Here is a 20,442-nt window from a genome sequence, read left to right as displayed (position 1 = left end):
GAATTGAATAATTCTTCCTCATCTTTGTGGTCAGTTACTTCAAACAGTGTTACTTTCCCTTCTTTTTCTGTCCCTTTTCTCCCAATGTAGTTTAAAAAAAAAGTAACCCAACAATAACTTGGGAATCATCCTAGGCTATGATAGGTGAACTTTTACCATACTGTGTTCAGAAGTAGCCTTTACATTACTTCTAGCCACTTGCATGGAACCATATGGAAGCAGCACCCCCTCCCCCCAAACAAACCCCTTCCCCACATCCTGCAACCTTCTGGTTTCCCTTTATGTATTGCATCCCTTCACTAGACTGTAAGGTCCTTGAGGGAAGGGATTGTCTTATTTACTTGTATTTGCATCCCTTCCACTTATCAAAGTACCTGACATATAATAAATGTTTAATAAAGTATCTATCTATCTATCTATCTGTCTGTCTATCTATCTAACATAACACATGTATCACTGTTATAATTCTTTTAAATATATTTTAAAATGAATATTATTTTGGTTTGGGGGACCATTTATTTAGGTTATTTTTATTTAATCTAAATTTCTATTGTTCATATTATTATTTTATTCTATTATGGATAGATATGGAAAAGGTGATGTGTGTGTAGACTGTAAAATACTTGAAGGCATGGATTATTTTTCCTTTTGTCTTTGTATTCCTAGAACCTAGCATAGTGCTTTGCACATAGTAGGTGCTTAATAAATACTTGTTGGAATTTATTGGACAACATGGATGGTTTGTGATCTGTACCATTAGATGGAGTATCAACATTGATGAAATCTCAGGTCTATTACGGTATCTGAGAAAGGCCTGCAAATGGTATGTTGAGATTTATGCCTATTTATTTATTTACACAATCTCTATATCCTATATTATGATCAATTTTCATAAAATTCCCACATTTTCCTAAAAAATAAATATACTTTCTAGGATTTGCGTTCAATATTCTTCATGTTTGTCAAACCCAGCTTTCCCAATATTCCACTCATGTCCATAATATTCTTATTCTTCTTTCTATTAGATTTGTAAAGCTTAGAAAGAGAGATATTAATGTCTTTCATTAACAAAGCACTATCTTTTTTTGCTTTTCCTTTTCTCACTACCTACTATTTAGTTCCTACGCTATTTTGTGCATACATATCTAGTATTTCTACTGTTTCATTATTTATAGTGCTTTTAAACATAATTTAGTTTTTCTATTTGTCTTTCTTGGGGTAGGGGGTCTATTTTTACTTAGCCTTATTTCAGAACACAATGACAACTCCTTTTTTTGTGGGGGAGGGGAAGATGGAGCTAACATATAATAAATTTTATTCCACTCCCTCACTTTAAATCTATATGCATTGCTTTGTTTTAAGTGCATTTCCTGTAGGTAACATTATTGAATTGAGTTTCCTAAGCCATTCTGCAATTCTCTTTCATGGATAAATGCAATTGATTTACATTCAAAGTTATAATTATTACATTTTTTTCTCTCAGTTATATCTTGTTTTCTTCCTTGTTTTTGTCACAAGATATGATACATCTCAAATACTTGCTTCTATCTATATAATCTTAGACTTTGGACATATGCATACACACACAGACACAGAAACATAAATCTTCCTCCTCTATCCATACCACATCAAGCACAGAACCTAGAATTCTTTTATACTTTCATACTTTTAATTATGTCTTGTTAATACTCCCATCTAGTCTAAATGACAGTGAGGTTTAGGAATCACTCTTTTCTGCTTTTCATTAGTTTGTTCTCCTCTGGTACCCAGTTCAGGGAATAATAGCAATCACATGATAATCTCTTCTCCCACCCTTCTCATCCCTAATCTACCACTTTTGTTTCTTCCCCTTTTATAAGCTATTTCCCTCACCTAGTCAGTTTCCTCAATGTCCCTACAAAAAAAGTGGTTCATCAAAGAGACAATAGCCTTTTTTTTTTTTTTACTTCTTATGGCATAAAATGATATGAATTCTTGCTTAATCCTTGAAGAATAACTTCTTTTCTTAAGTTATACTTGCTTTGTTAAATTTCTACTTGGTAATCAGTTTGCATGTCAAAAGTTCTACCCAGAGTTGGTGGGGCATTGATGTTGTTATTTTTTCAGGAAGTTGTGAAAATTTGGTGGTGTATTAAAACACTTTTTTTCTCACATAAGAATATGTTCTGTTTTGCTAGGTAGGAAATTTGGGGGTGAGGTCTTTCTGATTTTGTAGTACGTCACATTTGAGCTTCTTTTTCTATATCTCATTCTGAGTGAGAAATCCTACATGACTTAAACCTAAGCTTTCTGACATATGATCTACCTCTTGCTAGCAGCTTGTAAGGGTCGCTGTCACTGAAGTGCTAGATTTGACAACTAAATTGCTGGGTGGTAAAACTTTCAGTTACATCTACTGATGTTTCATGGAGTCTATTGATCTGAACCATGTAGTCTCTTTTTAATATCCAGGATATTTTCTTATATATTTTTTCTGAAATTTCATATTCAGACTCTGTTTCTTCATATTTTTCTGGGAGATTTATCATTCTCCATTTAACCTGCTGAGCTTTGTCTTTTGGCTCTTGTCTTCATTTAGAGGGGGTCTCAAATAATCTCCTAAGTGTACTGTTTGAAAGTTTTGGTTTGTTACTTGTACTACCCCTCTTTCTGGTACTCAGAGAATCCGCCCGAGTTTCCATTTACTGCTCCAGTTGTTGAGTGACATGTTTATCTTTTTATGTTTTTCTTTCACTGACTTTAGTTCTGTTTGTAAAGGAGGCAGATGTTCCCTGGATGCAGGCCATCTGATTCCCAGTTTCTTTGCTGCTGGACCTTCCCAGAGGGATCTACGTCAAGTCTCACCCACATCCCAATGCCACTTCTTGACTCTTGCTTCTTGTCTTTACTCTCCAGGAGTAAATATCTCCATCTACTCATGCCTGCTGTGAGGTGGGTCTCCCAAGGTCTCATAGGACATAACATTGCCACCTACCATAAGTTTGGACCTTGAGGGAAGTCCTTGAAAAGTTTAATTACTTGCCTAGATTAATTCCTCAATGGTTAGCATACTCCCACATTATTACACTTTTCCTATCCCAGGGATTCTGAACCCCTGGACGTTGATATACAAAACCTCACTGCCCATTCTGAATTGTCCACTCCCAGATTTTCCTGTTCTTTCTGTTATGCTTTCTGGCATGCCTAACTCATAATTTACACACTATCTTTCACTGTAAACCTTTTCATTTCTCACTCCTCCCATCTTCTGTCTTTCACTAAGACCTGGATCCTTCCTGATGATACTATATACTCAGCTACTCACTGATCATGGGGACAGGCAGGGAGGGAGGAGTCAGAATACTCATTCTTCCCCATTGCTACTTCTGGACTCTCTGTCTAACAATTTCACTCAGCAATTTCTCCTTTGAGTTTCATGATATTAAAATTTATCACCCAATCTAGATCCTGGTGGCTGTTATCTATGAATCCCCCTCTTCCCCGCCATAACACTGCTTCCTTCCTCAATGAGTTCTGGATCACAATATTTCTTTGTAACCCAAATCCTGCTTTCATATTAGGAGACTTCAAAACTCTGACTTTCCAATTCCTGAGTTTACTCAATTTTCATCACCTACTCCTATCCCATTCCACTTCATCTACATGTAACACAGATGGTCATACCCTTGATCTTGCTGTTACTAACAAATGTTCTGTTTTCACATTCGTGAACTCTGAAATTCCTCTGTTATTATTCCTCTATTGTTCCATAATCTTCTACCATTCCATCTTTTCCTCTGCCTTGTGACCCTTATTCTATTTAACCCTATTCTTTATCTTAACTGCACCCTCCAATTCCTCTGCTCTTCAGTTCTTTCCCAGGCTATTACTCTTATACTGGTTATACTTTCCTCTCTTCCATACCTCAACGCCTTGATGAATCAGTTCAACATCATTCAAACTAGAATCTTTTCTCCATTTTGTTCTATCACCAATCCTTCCTTGTCAAACTTCCACCTTGTATTACTCCTACTATCCACCACCTTTGGTCTTATTTATATGCTGCTAAATAAAGCTTGAGAAAGTCACAAAACTATGCTAACTGGATCCACTGCAACTTTCTGTTAAAGAATCTTACCTGGGCCCAAACTATAGAAAGGCAACCTTTTTATATCTCCCTACATCGATTCATTCTCCCACTCACCACAGCAGCTATTCCAAGCCTTGTTATCTTTCAGCTGAGTGCTTTGACCCATATTTCACTGACTTCATCCTTCTTCATCTCTTTGCAGCCTTTGACACTATAGATCACACTCTTTTGGACACTCTCTCCTCTTTTGGTTTTCCTCTGATGTGACTAACCACTCTTTCTCAATCTTATTTCCTGGATCTTCATCCAGATTATCCCAACTAAGCATGGGTATCTTTCAAGGCTTTGTCTGGAGTCATCTTCTCTTCTCCCTCTGTACTAGTGGCTTATAATCTTTCTTGTATCATGGACCCCTTTGGCAATCTCCTAAAGCCTATGGATCCTTTCTCAGAATAATGTTTTTAAAGCTTAAAATAGAGTACACAGGATTACAAAAGAAGCCAATTGTATTGAAATACAGTTATCAAAATATTTTTTAAAATTCAGATTCTAAGTTAAAAATCCCTCCTCTACACTGTACCCATATAGTGATTTCATCAGCTCCCATAGCTTCAAATATCATCTCTGTACACATACTTCTTAGACCTATACATCCAGTCCTAAACTCTCTCCTGAGCTTTGCTCTATATTCACTAACTTCTTTTTGGACAGCTTGAATGAGATGTCCCATAGGCATTTCAAACACAACATGTCCAAGGCAGAACTTGTTATTTTTCCCCCCAAACTCTCCCATCTTCCAAAACTCTCTCTTGCTGTTGAGGGCGTCACCATTCTCTCAATAGCCAAAGCTCAGGACTTGTATGTCATCCTTGACTCCTTTCTTACTCTCAATCCACATATTGAATCTGATGCCAAGTTTTGTCCCCTTCTCTTCACTCACACAGTTACCACTCCGGTTCAGGTCCTCATAACCTTATGCCTAAATTATTGTAATAACCTTCTGATCAGTCTTCCCGCCTCACATGTATCTCGAATCTAAAGTAGTCTCTAATCAGCTGCCAAGTTGGGAAATAGAGGGTCCCCCTCGAGGAACACTAGGAAGCCCAGTGTCAAGAAAACATGGAATACCTAGAGGAGAGTAAAGTGTAAGAAAACTGGAAAAGTAGGAAGGGCCCAGGTTGTGAAGGGCTTTAAATGACAAGCAGGGGATTTTATATTTGATCCTGGCGGAAATAGCCACTTCAGTTTATTGGGGGTGGGGTGTGTGTTACATGATTGGAAATTGTGCTTTAAGAGAATCACTTTGGCAGCTGATCTCACTACATGTGAGATGCAATCATAGGCCTAAAATTTAGCACCTTCATAGACCACATAGATCCCTAGGGGTATGACTTGCTGGACTTCCCAAGAGAAGGGAAGATAGATTTCAATCAGGGGCTAGAGTGTATAGAAAATAATTTTACAAGGAGGGCAGAATGCCAAGCATTCAAGTGGGTATAAGAATTCCTTCAAGTAGGACTGCAGAGCATGAATCTAGATCAAGAGATGAGAAGTTTCCAAGATTAGTCCCCTCTTAAACTCTCTAGGAAAGAGACTGAGATAGGTGTACCCATGAGAGTATAGGCTGAACACCAAAGGGAAAGTAGAAAAGGCTTACCTGGGGGAACTATAAGAATAGCAGAAGTGTTAAGGCTATTAAGGGGCCTGCAGGAGTCACTTAACCTCTCGGTTCTCTAGGCAATTCCTTAGGGCTATAAATTGCCAATAAAGTGCTGACCTGCAGCATGACTCAACAACAACAACATTGCACTTTACGGTTTGCAAAGCACTTTTACATATGTTAACTTGTTTAGATAAGAATCCCAAAGCTAAAGAGGGTATGATTTTGCAGCAACTATTCTTTAAAAAAATTTCTTTCCTACTTTTTTACTCCCCAACTTAAAAAAAAAGAAATAACAAAACCTTTGTAAGAAAAAGTATAAAGCAAAAAAAAAAAAAAAATCCCCACATCAGCCATGTCCAAAAATGTGTGAATCATTGTGGATCTTGGTCTATCGCTTCTCTGCCATGAGATGGATAGCATTCTTCACGAGCAGTCCTCTGATCACTGAGTCAAAGTTCTTAAGTCTTTCAGAATTGTTAGTTTTTACAATGTTGATGCTATTAGTAGAACTTGTTCTCTTGGTTTTGCTCACTTCACTCTGCATCAGTTCATACAAGTCTTCTCTGGTTTCTCTGAAATAGTCTCTCTGTTTTTAAGGGCAAGGAAATAAAAGGGAAGGGGCCAAGATAGTGGAGTGGTAGGGAGAAGTGTTGTGAGCTTTCTTCCAAAAAACTCCTCCACACAGATCTTGAAAATGCACCAGATCAAATCCTGATGTGGAAATCCAGAAAAAGTCACAGGAAGACATGTGTCCAGCCCAGCTTGGGATAGAGAGACAGAAAGGGAGGTGTGTGGATACTGGGAATGGATCAGGCCAGAAAAATGTTGCCATCTTAGAAGCACTCCAGTGCTGTGTAACAGGGTAAGAGGAGGTTCTAGACCCACTTTGGGCACCATCAGATCCATGCTGGGGCACTGTGACAAAAACAAGTGTGAACTGGTAATTTTATTGCCTACTCCCCAGTTCTGGGTCACAGATCCAGAGGACTGAGAGGGGACCTGTGCAAGGGAGTGGGATTTCCTGGATGAGAGGCCCTGGGCGGTACACCAAGAAAGGAGGCAGTTCAGAAGCCAGCAGCAGTGTGACTCAGACATCAGGAACAGAGTAGGGTTTCATTTCTAGCATGTAGCTCAGCCTGCAGATGGACAACCAGGCAGGAATCCCATCCCAAAGGGGAACCTACAATTCTGCCACTCTGAACCAACAAAACTTTCCAGCCATCTGATAGGGATAGAGGTCAACAGCAATCTACCGTTGCTCAGATCCACACCCAGGTCAGGAACTTGCAGAACTTAGACCAGGAGGCAGCAATCAGAGTTTGCCCTGTATCAGATCACCCTACAGGCATGGAAAGCTTGCAGATCCCCATTTGTTCCCAAGATCCTAAAATAGCACAACATTCGATATCCCAAGAGAGCAGTGACAGGACCAGACCAGCCCTTCCTTCAAGAAGTGCTACAGAACCCAGCTCTAATGTCAAGTCCAAAGTCAAGAAGTAGTCTGGAAGAATGAGCAAACAAACAACAAAAAAGAACCCCACTATTAAGGATGGCAAATAAGCTCAAGACATAAACCCAAAAGAAGAGAATGATTCCAAAACATCCTTAAGCGAAGCTTCAGAGAAAAACATAGCTTGGACACAAATAATTGGAATTTCTGGAAGAAATGAAGTAATAAGTAGAGTTTAATTTTTTTTTATAAATGGAATGAGAGTGCTTAAGAAAAAGAGTGGAAAAGAAATGAAAGCTCTGAGAGAAAAAATTGGAAAGGGTACTAATAGCTTGAAACAAGAGGTATAAAACCTTGCCCAAGCAACAAACTCTCTGAAAATTAGAATGGACCAAATAGAAGTCAATGACTTTATGAAGCAACAAGAAATATTAAAACAAAGTCAAAAGACTAAAAAAAACCCCAGAAGAATATCAAAGGTGTCTTAGAGGAAGAACAATTGACCTACAAAACAGGTGGACAGAAAGAAAAAGAATCATTGGACTATCTGAATTTAAAAAAGAAAGAAAGAAAAAAGAGCTTAGCCATCCTATTTTAAGAAATTTTAAAAGAAAATTAACCAAATCTCTTAGAACCAGAGGGCAAAACAGAAATAGAAAGAATCAACTGGTTACTCCCAGAAAGAAACCCCCAAATGAAAACTCGCAAGAATATCCGAGTCAAAACCCAGAGTTTCCAGGTCAAAGAAAAAATGCTGCAAGCAGCCAGAAAGAATGAATTCAAGTAATAAGGAGTTACAGTCAGGACCTCACATGATTTAGCAACCACCTCAATAAAGACCTGAGAGCTTAGAATACTATATTCCACAAGGCAAAGGATGTTGAGTTACAGCCAAGAAAAACTTTCTTAATATTTCTCAGTATTAATGACATGGGGCGGGGAGGGCAAATGGACCTTTAATGAAATAGAAGACTTCCACCCATTTCTGAGGAAAAGATCAGAGCTGCATAGAAACTTTGAAGTTCAAACACAGGAGTGATGAGAAACATAAAAATGTAAACACGAACGAACAAAGATAAAGGACTAAATACAGATAAACTGCTTACATTCAAATATAGAGGGATGACATGTACTCTCTCCGAATCCCCAAATCCTCAGGGGTTATAGATGGAGTCCAATTAGACAAGGCCTGGGAGTGGTTCTGTTATGTCTTGATAATCCTAGGAAAAGGATGGAAAGAGAGGGGGGAAAGGAATAAACTGGCAAGGTGGTGGAGGGGGAGGAAAATGGCTAGGGAAAATTATCTCAAATAATCAGAGTGTGCAAATAGACATCTACACAAACAATGAGGAGGGAGTTGGGATGAGTAGGCTAACACTTAAACCTCACTCTCATCTGAACTGGTTAAAAAAAAGGATACATACATATACATTTGGGTATAGAAATATATTTCATTCAACAAGGAAATAGGAGGGAAAGGTAAAAAGTGAGAAGGGGAACTTGCAGGAAGATAGATTAAGGAAGGGGTCAGTTCTACACAAAACAAATTCTAAGGATGCACAAAAATATTTCTAATTCTTTGAGGTCACAAAGAATGGGAATCTGAGGGGATTTCCAGAAACTCAAGAAGTGATAGTACCTAAATGAGGTGTGACACTTTTTAACTAATCTCTCATCAGCACCATGACTAACCACCATTATTGAGGACTAATGGTAAAACATGCTACCACCTCCTGATAAAGAGGTGAAGGAAGCAGAATGAGAGAAATTTTTTTTTGGACATAGTCAAAATGGAAAGTTGTTTTGATTGACCACACATTTCTGTAATGGATTTAATTTTTCTTGGGTTCTCAATAAGGCTGGTTGGGAGGTATGTGAGAGGGTGGATTTTGGCTGCTAAAAATAAATAAAATAAAACAAAACAATTAGAGATAAAGCTTAAAAAGTTTATCTCTAAACCTGAACTCTTTCACAACAGGAAAAGGCTATTTTCTCCTTTTACTGTACTTTAAATTTAGAATTAGAGTGTAAAAGAGTTACGCTTTTAAAAAATATAATGAATTGGTGAGTCAATATTTCAAATGTAAAAAAAGTTAATTAAAATGGAAAAGGTAGAATTGAAAACTAAGACATAATTTAGGAATGGTGGGGAACTACGGTAATTTAGAATTGGTAATATTTAATGTCACATTTGGCAAATGACAGCACTGTGTCATCACAAAGTATGGAAAAGGGGTTAGAATAATTATGGCATTCCTAAGAACTTGACTGGAAACTATAAATCTCTTTCAAGTTAGGGTACATACAGTCTTATGTGGACTTCTGCAGCTAAGCCATCAAGATCGGCTTTGATGTGCTGATGATTATTAGGGGTTTAGGATTATGTCTTTAGGCAAAGCTGCCTAGTGGTAGGAAAGTAAAGATCAAAACTGACATCATGGCACAATTGAACAAAAATGGGTGAAGTGAAGCCAAAAGGAGTTTGGCATGAGGGAACCCCTTAAGTAAAGCAAGTTACTATGATAATGTCACTTCTCAAACACAATGCTGAAAGTTAAACAGTTAAACTTGGTCCCCAAGTCAAATGAAGAGTTAAAGACTTCATTCTTAAGTCAGTGTTAAGAGGAGTAATGTAATGTAAGCTACATGAATAAAGGAGAAAATGTAATTTTCTTCATATGCTTAAATGAAAAACTTGTTATTTTCAAATGTGCAAAATGAGAAATTTAGAACATGTCCTCCACTTTCACCTATCTACTACAATATAGGTAGCATCCCCTCTGGACCTGATTTCTCTTGTGATAGCTCTCACTCTTGGGTTTAGGGGATACCCTAGTAACAATCAATAGACACAATTAGCTCTTAAGAAAGGTATTTATTAAGATGACAGAGTAAAAATGGTAGCTACAAAACATTTCCACCATAGATCTGGGATGCATTTTCTCACAGAGCTCTGTGCTTTAAAATGACATCGCTAGGAAGTATGGGAAAGGGAGAGAAAAACTCACCCTTCTTCCCCAGAGTGATTCTTTTAGAGGGGCAGGGTTCTTCCTCCACTATTGGCTTGAACTGATGAATTCTTGAACTGCTGGATGGGGTATCTTCTTCTGGGCAAGTTGCTGCTAGATCCCATGGCCAACAGGAGGGAGGAGAGAAATCTCCCCTCCCCCTCCACCCTATCTCCTCCAAGAAATTTCTAAGCTTATACAGCTTTGAACAATCATGCTGTTCCCTTCTGACTCAATGAGAATGGCATTCACTCTTTAGAAAAGGATCATGGGGTGTGGCTACAAATGTCATCCTTTGACACCTTGTTACCACTTGAAAACCTCTTTATTTGTCACTAAATCTTATGACTGTTTTCAACTGAGCGTGTATTTGTGTGTGTGTGTGTGTGTGTGTGTGTGTGTATGTATGCAGGGTAATTGCATCCCTTCTCCATTGTACATAGTTACACAACCTTAGAGATGGAAGAGATCTTAGTAGCCATCCAGTCCAAAATCCTTATGGAAGAAATCACCTCTTTTCCGTCTTTTGCCTGCTGTCCTCTTTCTAGTTCATCTTTAAATAGCCTTAGAATGACTGTTTGATTGAGTCTCTTACCAAACTTTCTTGAATTGGTTTTTCACTCCATGGATACTCAGAATTGTATGCAGTAATTCCACTCTAATCCCACCATTTTCCTTGTTCTCCTTTATCAACAAAGAACCCTAGATCAGATGTTTGATTAATTTTCTTCCCTGTGGAGGTACAGAGAATCTAGAGCTCTGATCCTAATCTGGTTTGCATGGTACTGGATTTGTAGTTAGGGGCAAGAAACTAGTCCAGGTGGCTCAGGGGTGGTAAGGGTCTAGTCTCTAGGTTCTTATAGTATGACACGGCAAATAAATATGCTGAGAAGAGGGAACTGACAGTTCTACTATACTCTGCCCTAGTCAGATTATATTTTAAGTATCTGCTCATTTTGAGTGCTGCATTTTAGGAAGAACACAAACTACAGTTTCCCTAGAGGACAGCAAAGCAGGATGTTCAGTCAGTCAGCAAATATTGATTAAGCATGTCAGGCACTGTGCTAAGCACTATGGATACAAAGAAAGGTAAAATAAAGCAAAAACAAAAAAACAGTTTCTGCTCTCAAGGAGCTTAAAGACTAATGAGGGATACACATGCAAGCAACTACATACAAAAAACTGGGTGGAATTTTAGCTGAGACTTGAGTAAAGCCAGGAAACCAAGAGGGGTAGAAATGAGGAGGAAAAGAGTTCCAGGCACAGGGGACAGCCAGTGAAAATGATTGAAGTCAGGAGATGGAGTGTGATGTGTGAAGAACAGCAAGGAGACGAGTCACTAGATCACAGAGGATGTGGACAGGTTGAGTGGAAGAACACTGGAAGGATAAGAAGGGGCCAGGTTGTAAAGGATTCTAAAAGCCAAACATGGTTCTATAGAGAGGGAACATGGCCAGATCGCACTTTTTGTTGTTGTTCAGTCATGTCCAACTATGTGATTCCATTTGGGGTTTTCCTGGCAAAGATACTGGAGTGGTTTGCCATTTCCTTGAACTTGCACTTTAGCAAGATCAGTCTGACGGTTGAATGGATGATGGACTGGAGTCAGGAGAAACACAGAACAGGGATACCCACCAGCAGGTTACTGTAAGGGTCCAAGGAGGAGGTGATGAAGGCCTGCACCTCCTGGTGGTAGCAGTGCCAGAGAAGCGGGCACATGCTAGAGATGTCATAAGGGTAAAACTGAGAGACCCTGGCAACAGATTTGGGTATGCCAGGTATGACAGAGTGAGGAGTTGAGAATGACATCTAGATTATGACCCTGGGTGACTGGGAAGATGGTGCTATCTTGGACAGTAATAGGGAATTTCAAAAGAGGGGAAGGTCTTTGGCGGGGAAGATAATGAGTTCAGTTTTGCACATGTTGGGTCCAATTTGTCTATGGGACATATAATTAGAGACATAAAAGAGGCAGTTGGAGATGTAAGACTAGAGGTCAGCAGACAGGGTAGAGCTGGAAGTAGATCTGAGAATCATCAATATAAAAATGATTATTGAATCTATGAGAGCTGGATGAGATGACCAAGTGAAATTGTATAGAGGGATAAGAGAAGAGGGCCTAGGACAGAGCCTTAGGAGATACCCATGGGTAGCAGGCCTGGATGAACTTCAGCAAAAGAGAATGAGAAAGAGAAATGTGATAGGAAGGAGGATCAGAAGAGAGCACTGTCTCAACTTAGAGATGAGAATGACTGACAGTGTCAAAGTTACAGGACATAAAACTATGTCATATTAGAATTAATTGAAGGAATTGAGGATAATTAGCACAGAAAAAAGAAGTCTGAGGGAGCAAAGGGCAAAGGGACATGAGCATTTTATGTATCTGAAGCATTAGAGGCATAGAAGCATATGTATAATAAGCATTAGACTTCTTTTGCTTAACATTAGAGAACAGCACACATAATTAGGGAGGCATGGTAGAGCTGAGAATGCCTGACTTGGCAATCTGTCCTAGCTTTGCTGCTACTGCCTTTGTTGCCTTAGAAAAGCTGTTTAACTGCCCAGTGCCTCATTTTCCTCTTCCATGAAATGAAAGAGCTTGGGATAGATGATGTCTAAAGTCCCTCCTAGCTCGAGAAGTTTGAAGTGATTAAAAGGGAGAATTTACAACCCACACCATGGAACGCTACAGACTTCCGATGTCTTCTCTTACTGTCTGAATGCAGCAGTTGGAAGCACATGATGTTTTTAAAGTCACTTTCAACTATGAGAGTCTTCTGTAAAATAAAGGCCAGGGGGTGACTTGGGTTCTAAGGCTCTCATTTACATAAAATTCAAAATAGAAGCATATAATAAAAGTACTCAAGATGAAATATTTTCGTTACCAAAGCAAAGTCTCAAATTGCAATGATCAGTTTTCAGTGCTGCTAAAAAAGAGATGATGCCAAAGGTATCTTAAACTACCATTTGCAAAATGGAAATAGCAGCAAAGAAAACAGGGAATTTGCAACTTTGAACATTGTCTTAGACATAACTGTAGTGTTGGAAATCATACCTTTTTTAGCTTTTTGTTATTTGTTATTTTGTTATTTGTTGATGTTTAGTCATTTTCAGTTGTGTCCAACTCTTCGTGACCCCATTTGAGGTTTTCTTGGCAAAGATACTGGAGCAGTTTGCCATTTCCTTCTCTAGCTCATTTTACAGATAAGGAAACTGAGGCAAACAGGGGTGAGTAAGTTGCCCAGCTAGTAAGTGTCTGATGCCAGATTTGAACTCAGGCCTTCCTGACTCCAGGCCTGGCGTTCTATCTACTGTGCCACCCAGTTGCCCCCATTTTAGCTTTACATGACATAAAACTATGAAAAACAAATATTGAAAGTATAAAATGCCTTTTTCTGAAAATCAGTTTAGAAATTTTTCTGCGTTTACTAATGAGGCATGAAGTAATCACATCTGTGAGACTTTACACTGGAATTAACACAACTCTAGTGTTTTTGATTAGGGTACCACTGTTCAGAGTTTTGCCTGAACATTAGAACCACCAACATTTTAAATCTAATTCTAAGTAAGAGGATAGTGCTTTAGAGACTGCCTTTGAACTGTGAAGCATTTATCTTTCTTGTCACAACATGAATCCCTTTGGGGGGAAAACTATTGATTTGAAGGTTAAAATAAATTCACCTTGCTGGCCCTAATGTAATTTGTTGGAAGCTGGCCTTGGGAAACTTTTTGACATTTGTTGCCTACGCTCTTCATTAGGTATTCATCATATGTTAAGGTATAAATGAGTGGGTTCCTGACTTCTACGATTATTATTAATTGCGGCATTTCTTTACAGAAAATGTCATACCATTTCCTTTTCACCAAATAAGTATCAGAGATTCAGAGCTAGTAGAGGAATTTGAGATTATCCAGTTTAGCCAGTTACAGATCAGGAACCTGAGATTTAGAGAAATGAAGCTGCTTCCTCAAGACCATACAATAAAAAGAAAGGCTGGATTTGAATCCCGATCCTCTGACTTCACATGCAATGCTCCCTCGACTATTTCACATTGTCTCTGTGATTAATTTTTATATGAGCAGTTTAGTGACCTTGTAGAGACATACTCATTCTGGAAGAGAAATTTTCACCCACTTATCCCCTGTGCTACATAGCTGCCAACAGATTAAAAAAAGTACTAGGACTGGAGTCAGGAAGATCTGGGTTCAAATCTGATCTCATACACTTAACTAGCTGTGTGACCTTGGGCAAATCATTTCATCTCCATTTATCTTAATTTCTTCAATAGCAAAATGATGGTAATAATAACACCTATTTCCCAGGGTTGTTGTAAGGATCAAATGAGATAGTATTTACAAAGCGCTTAGCACAGGGCCTGGCATATAGTAGGTACATATAAATGCTAGAAATTATTATTATTATTATCATTACTTCAACATGGCCTATCTACTATATCTGTTCTAGATGCCACAGTGAAAAAAATAAACACTTTGTTAAACTTAATAAGTAGAATTCCATTGTTTCCTTTGAAAGAATTAAAAAAAGTAAATTGTACTTCATAATATCATTATCATAACAAATATTAATACTGTTAGAAGCCAGACTTGTGTCCTGGCAGTGGTCCCTGAAGTGAACTTTAAAAATCACTGCTTGAGAGCTGTCAGCTATTACTGTCTACCCAGAATTTATTTTCTGATAACTATGCACATGAATAGATCTACCGTAAAGCCTAGGAGGGTTTTTCTAGAATTTCTGGTATTTGGAAAATGTAGAAATTGTTTGTGATGTACATTTAGGCCACGGCTATAAACCATTTAGGATAAGGTAATGTCAAAATCATTAGTTTGTGAAATGGATCTCTTTATTTCATCTTACATAGGAAGCTAGAGAATTTAGTACTCTAGGCACTTGAAAATTCTCCTCACACAAACTCAGGATATAATTTCTTGATTTGGAAGAAATGCATTCATAGGCAATTTCTGAAGTAGAATATAGAATGCATTTTCAGATTACAAGACATTATTACATTTGTTGGAAGAATATAAAAGCCCAGGGCAGAGGATAATGGGATCAAGTTTTAGAACCACTGATCTAGGGGGTGATCTGGCATGGGAAGCTACAACTGGGTATAACATTTCTAATGTTATTATGTGCAGCACAGTTTCAGAACACAAGCCAGCTACATGCATATCAGCTTCTAACCCTTAACAATTCTTGTCAAGTACCTGGCTTCTAGAGCACTTGCCTTTCTAGGACTGGGGCAAGTAAGCTTTTGTTTCTCTGATAAACGAAAATGTTCTTTTAGTTTTAGCATACTCAATAGTGGTTATTTAGACTTTGCTATTAGTCTCATTTTACAGATAAGGAAACTGAGGTAGGCAGAGGTTAAGTGACTTGCTCAGGGTCCCATAGTAAGTGTCTGAAGCTGGATTGAACTCAGGCCTTGCTGACCCCTTAGACCATCACTCTATCTACTCCGCCACCTACATTTAGAAAGATGACTGCTTAATATGAGTCATATGGTAAAAGATAATACTCATATATCTCAAATATAACACTTTTTCAAGGAACTGACTCGATTTTAAGGGATATTTAAGCCTAAGGAGACCTTTCATTATTTGGAGTTTGGCACATAGATGAGGCTGTATCTTCCTAGGTAAATTAGGAGAGAGGAGATAAGTTTTAATAAATGGTGAATTAAGATAGAAGCAAGGGTTTATAAAAAGGCAATGCCAATGTGCTTCCTCTTACATTTTGAGGGCATTTTCCCCCATTTTTTTCCTTTCTTTTCCTTTGCTTTAGTTTTTTTCTTTAATAATTGTGTGACACTAGATGTTACTATGGAGTATGAGGGGTCTTTGCTCTTTCTACTTCACCCTCCCAACCCTAAATAAGAACAGTAAATATCCTCACAGACCCTCTTCCTACCTCTACCCTCCTCCCATGCATGGTCTGATCTCAATAGGGACAAACTCATTCATAAAAATGGGAATCAGGTGTACAAACTAACCTTGGCATTATAGTTGTATAAGGAATTACAATTATATCGAATACCATAATAATTTATTTCTGACCTGCTATGTAATACATTTGCATCTACCATCATACTTGGAGACAGTCCATTCAGCTTTATGAAGAGCTGCATTTACTACCTCCTACTTCAGTTTATCAGGCATTTCTTTGCATTTATAAGAATTGATGTGGGTTTTGCCTTCCTCATAAGTAGCTTAGAGCTACCATGCCATCATCTTCCTGATGTATAATTGACTACAGGACTCTTAGGTTTCTTCTCAAGAGAAAAAAGGCATAATCATTAAGAAATTGATGAATCATGATGAATGCCCTTCCCAACAGACCTTCAATTCAGCACCGTGGGCACATGAGTTGCCATCATGGAATAGGGGTGGGGCTACCTGGGCTCGGTCTGGCCCAGGAACAGGGGGTAGTAATGTTTCCTGAGGTTGCAGTTAATTGATCACTTGTTTTACTTGTACATATGCAATAAGTTACTCACATCTAACATCTATTGCAATATCTTTGTATTGTATGTGTATACACAGTCTCCAAGGCTCATGCTCAAAGCATTTGGGGAAAACACTACTGAAAGCACTAGAAAGTCACATCTCTATTTCCAGGTCAGTTATTGTGTTGGCTTTTCCATATTTTTAGATAACATACACTTTACTAGAAGGGTTGCAGGGTATGATAAAACTACTATCTACCAGGATTGCATCCCCTTCCACCAACCCTCCCAGGCAACATGGTTTAGACTAGATTTTCTCTAAAAAGTGATAAAATTGGGCCTTGATTGGCCTGGGGGTGCAACAGGGATCAGGCTGTATCTCCCTGACCCAACTTCCTGGTAGTCCGTGACTGTGTTGATGTGGTTTTCTGGTCACCTAGGGACACGAAAGGTCCTACCCACATGGAATCAGTGCCCTTCATACTTGGTGGATGTCCAAATACCACATGAGTCATCACACTCTGCCCTACTGGACAGACACGTTCCCACAGAGAGACAAGGAGGGGGAAGGGGGCAAATCTAGCAAAGTTCAGTGTCACTGTATCCTTGTTGCATATCCTTGTTATGTTAGGGCTAAGTAACCAACTTTTGTTAATCATTCAATGGCCTATGAGTGCTTCATTTTGGCCCAAAGAACCTAAACTCATAGTATACTGGGGTCAGGTTCACTCCTAACACAAGAGTAGAAAGTTTATCAATCATCTTAGGTAGATGTTGACGGCCCCACACCATTCCCCACCATGTGCTTCTTCTCCTCTTTTTTTTTTTTTTTTGGTGGGAGTAGGGAGGGGGAGAGGCTGAGATCTACAAGTTCTATAGAAGATGGTCCATTCAGCTTTACAAAAAGCTTCTTTTATGGAGCTAAAGATGTTTCTGACTTCTGGAATATGTCATTTTTAATCTGAGTAGTCTTTTGACTAATACTAACTACTAATTAGTCATGGAAGTGCTTGGTCACTAGCACTTTACTGAACCATTTAGCTGTATAGAATTTTGTGTGCAGATATGCTTGCCAATGAATTAACCAGTAGTCCATCTTCTCTAAGACTTTTTTTTTTAGTGAGGCAATTGGGGTTAAGTGACTTGCCCAAGGTCACACAGCTAGTACATGTCAAGTGTTTGGTCTGAGGCCGGATTTGAACTCAGGTCCTCCTGACTTCAGGGCCAGTGCTCTATCCACTGTGCCACCTAGCTGCCCCTTTCTCTAAGACTTTTCTAAGGAACTACTTACCAACTCATATTTTTAGTGTTTAGCATTACTTTAATTGGAGGAAATGTTAAATTCAACCTAAGGGCATGTATAGTAAGGCTGTATAGATAACTAAACTACACAGTGCTAATTTATATTTAAACTTATCCTCTTCTAAATTATTAAGCATGATTACTGGTCTATATTATACTATAAATACTACTGATTCTCAATTACTTTTGAGCCAATTAACTACATAAAAACATATTCATTAGCCCAGAGATAATAGCTATTGAGCCAAGACCTCAATATTTGACAAAAAATGTTGAGAAAACTGGAAAGCACTTTGGCAGAAACCAGACATAGACCAACATCTCACACTGTATAACAAGACAGACTCCAAATGGGTACATGACTTAGATATGAAGGATGACATCATAAACAAATTAAAAAGGTAAGGAAGGGAAAAAGAGAACAGAATAAGCATTTATGTAGCACCGACTCTGTGCCAGACTATGTACTGAGTGCTTTTACAAATATCTCATTACAAACATCTCATCCTCACAACAACCCCGTGAGATAGTTGCTATTATTATCTCCATTTTACAGTTGAAGAAACTGAGGCAATCAGAGGTTAAGTGACTTGTCCAGGGTCACGCAGTTAGTGATTATCTGAGGCTGGATTTGAACTCAGGTCTACTTGGCTCTAGGCCCAGTGCTCTATCCACTGCACCATTAACTGCCTCTAGAAATTACCTGTCAGATCTATGGGTAAGGAAAAATTTCATGACCAAACAAGAGATAGAGAAGTTCACAGAAGAAAAATGGATAATTCTGACCATATAAAATTAAAAAAACTTTAAACAAACAGAACCAATGCAACTAAAATCAGAAGAGAAACAGGCAAATGGGGAAAAAAATCTTTGCAATATGTTACTCTAATAAAGTTACCATTTCTAAGATATACAGGGAGTTTTCTTCAAACTTTTTTAAAACACACAACATTAAAAATAAACTTCTTACTATTCCATAGATGTCGAAAGTTTTTTTTCCTTTCCAAGTTCTTGAATTACAAGGTAGAGCCCATGTTCTACCTATTAACTAGTTACTTGGATAGGATTTGAATACCGTGGAACCATCTTTAAATGCTTGGTATTTGTTAATTTTCTAATGGCAACAAGCTCATGGTCTTAGAAGAAGGAACTACATCATTAAATGTACAAGTTATAACTGGTACTTATAACCACAATATAAAGCAAATAAATCTAACATTGTTATTTTTTAAGCCAACAAAGAACCAGCTTTAAAGCTGTTATTTTGTGCTCAAATGGATTACCACATGTTTTTATTGTTTTTGCTTGGATATCTGGTTACTATCCAAAGCCCAGGAGTTGCTCAGACAATGTGCATCAGAAATCAACAGGTTGTGTTTCCGTGTAAAGGTCCTTGCCATATTAAATCAATGATGTGAAACCCATGTGTCATTTGGGTCCTGGACACAGACACTACAAACCCAGGTATAATGTTAGAAAGGAAGTCTCTCATAAAAGCTCCTTAGCTTGTATCTCTGTTCAGGGTTTCCCCTGAGAATGCCAGAATTTAGTTTGAGTCTCTCCGCTCTTCTGAAAGCATGAGTTCTTGACATTAGGGGTTATGGACCCCTATGGCAGTGTGGTGAAGTTGATGAACCCCTTCTCAGAATAATGTTTTTAAATGTAGGCAATAAACTATATAGCGTTATAAAGGAAACCAATTATATTGAAATGTAGTTATCAAAAAAATTTTTCTTAAGAGCAAGGGACTGATGAACTTCTGGAAATGGGGAGAGAACTTTCCTGACAGCCAAAGGGATTGGGTAAAAGCTCTTTCTGTGCTTTCTGTCAGGTTAAATAAAACTCATGTTATATTTGATGCCTGATTAGTCCTACTGTAGGGTTCTCTCATTCAGTGTTTCCATCTTTTTTGGTGTCTCCACCCAGTACTAGCCTCTAGATGCAAGTGGATTCCTACAGCTACACAGTCTTCTCTCCAGATCAATACGCTGCTCAGTGTCTGTGTTTCTTTCTCAGGTGGTATGAATGCTTTCTCTAGTCTCCTTTTAAAGACCAAGCTACAGGTCCAGGTCATGTATGTGAAATTTGTGATTCTTATGGTATCATTCTGGTGATCCTAATTGCTATTTCAACAACAAAGTTGTAGCTCTGAGTCAGTACCAGAATAAAGACCATTATCAGTGGTCCTCCTACATGAATATTCATACAATATCTTGAAAATTCACACCTTGCCCAGGTGAAAGGGAGATTACATGACTCCTTGGCATATTGTGGGTATGCCAACTACAAATATATTTACCTGAGCATTATAAAATTAAATCAAACTCCTGTGAGCAGACTTTGGATGCGAGTAGCTAACAAGGAACAATCCACTAATATGCTAAAGTTGATCCACAGACAAGAAGATATGATAAGTACACTAACACTTAGATTTGTACGCACATTGATGTGGGTATTCCTTCCAGTGGTATAGATTTCAATGCTAT

The 20,442-nt window shown here is 38.3% G+C and overlaps 1 protein-coding gene across 1 annotated transcript in view; it reads right to left on the bottom strand.

Annotated features, from left to right (window-relative positions):
- Positions 1-20,442, bottom strand: part of WDPCP (WD repeat containing planar cell polarity effector) — a 361,203-nt gene that overhangs the window by 59,179 nt on the left and 281,582 nt on the right. The gene's annotated exons all lie outside the window — the stretch shown is intronic.

The sequence above is a fragment of the Vombatus ursinus genome, unplaced genomic scaffold (genome assembly GCF_900497805.2).
Source record: "Vombatus ursinus unplaced genomic scaffold, bare-nosed wombat genome assembly UNPS02014778.1, whole genome shotgun sequence".
Taxonomy (NCBI): Eukaryota; Metazoa; Chordata; class Mammalia; order Diprotodontia; family Vombatidae; genus Vombatus; species Vombatus ursinus.
The sequence above is the reverse complement of the archived record's forward strand: the minus strand, read 5'-3'. Positions and strand labels throughout refer to the sequence as shown.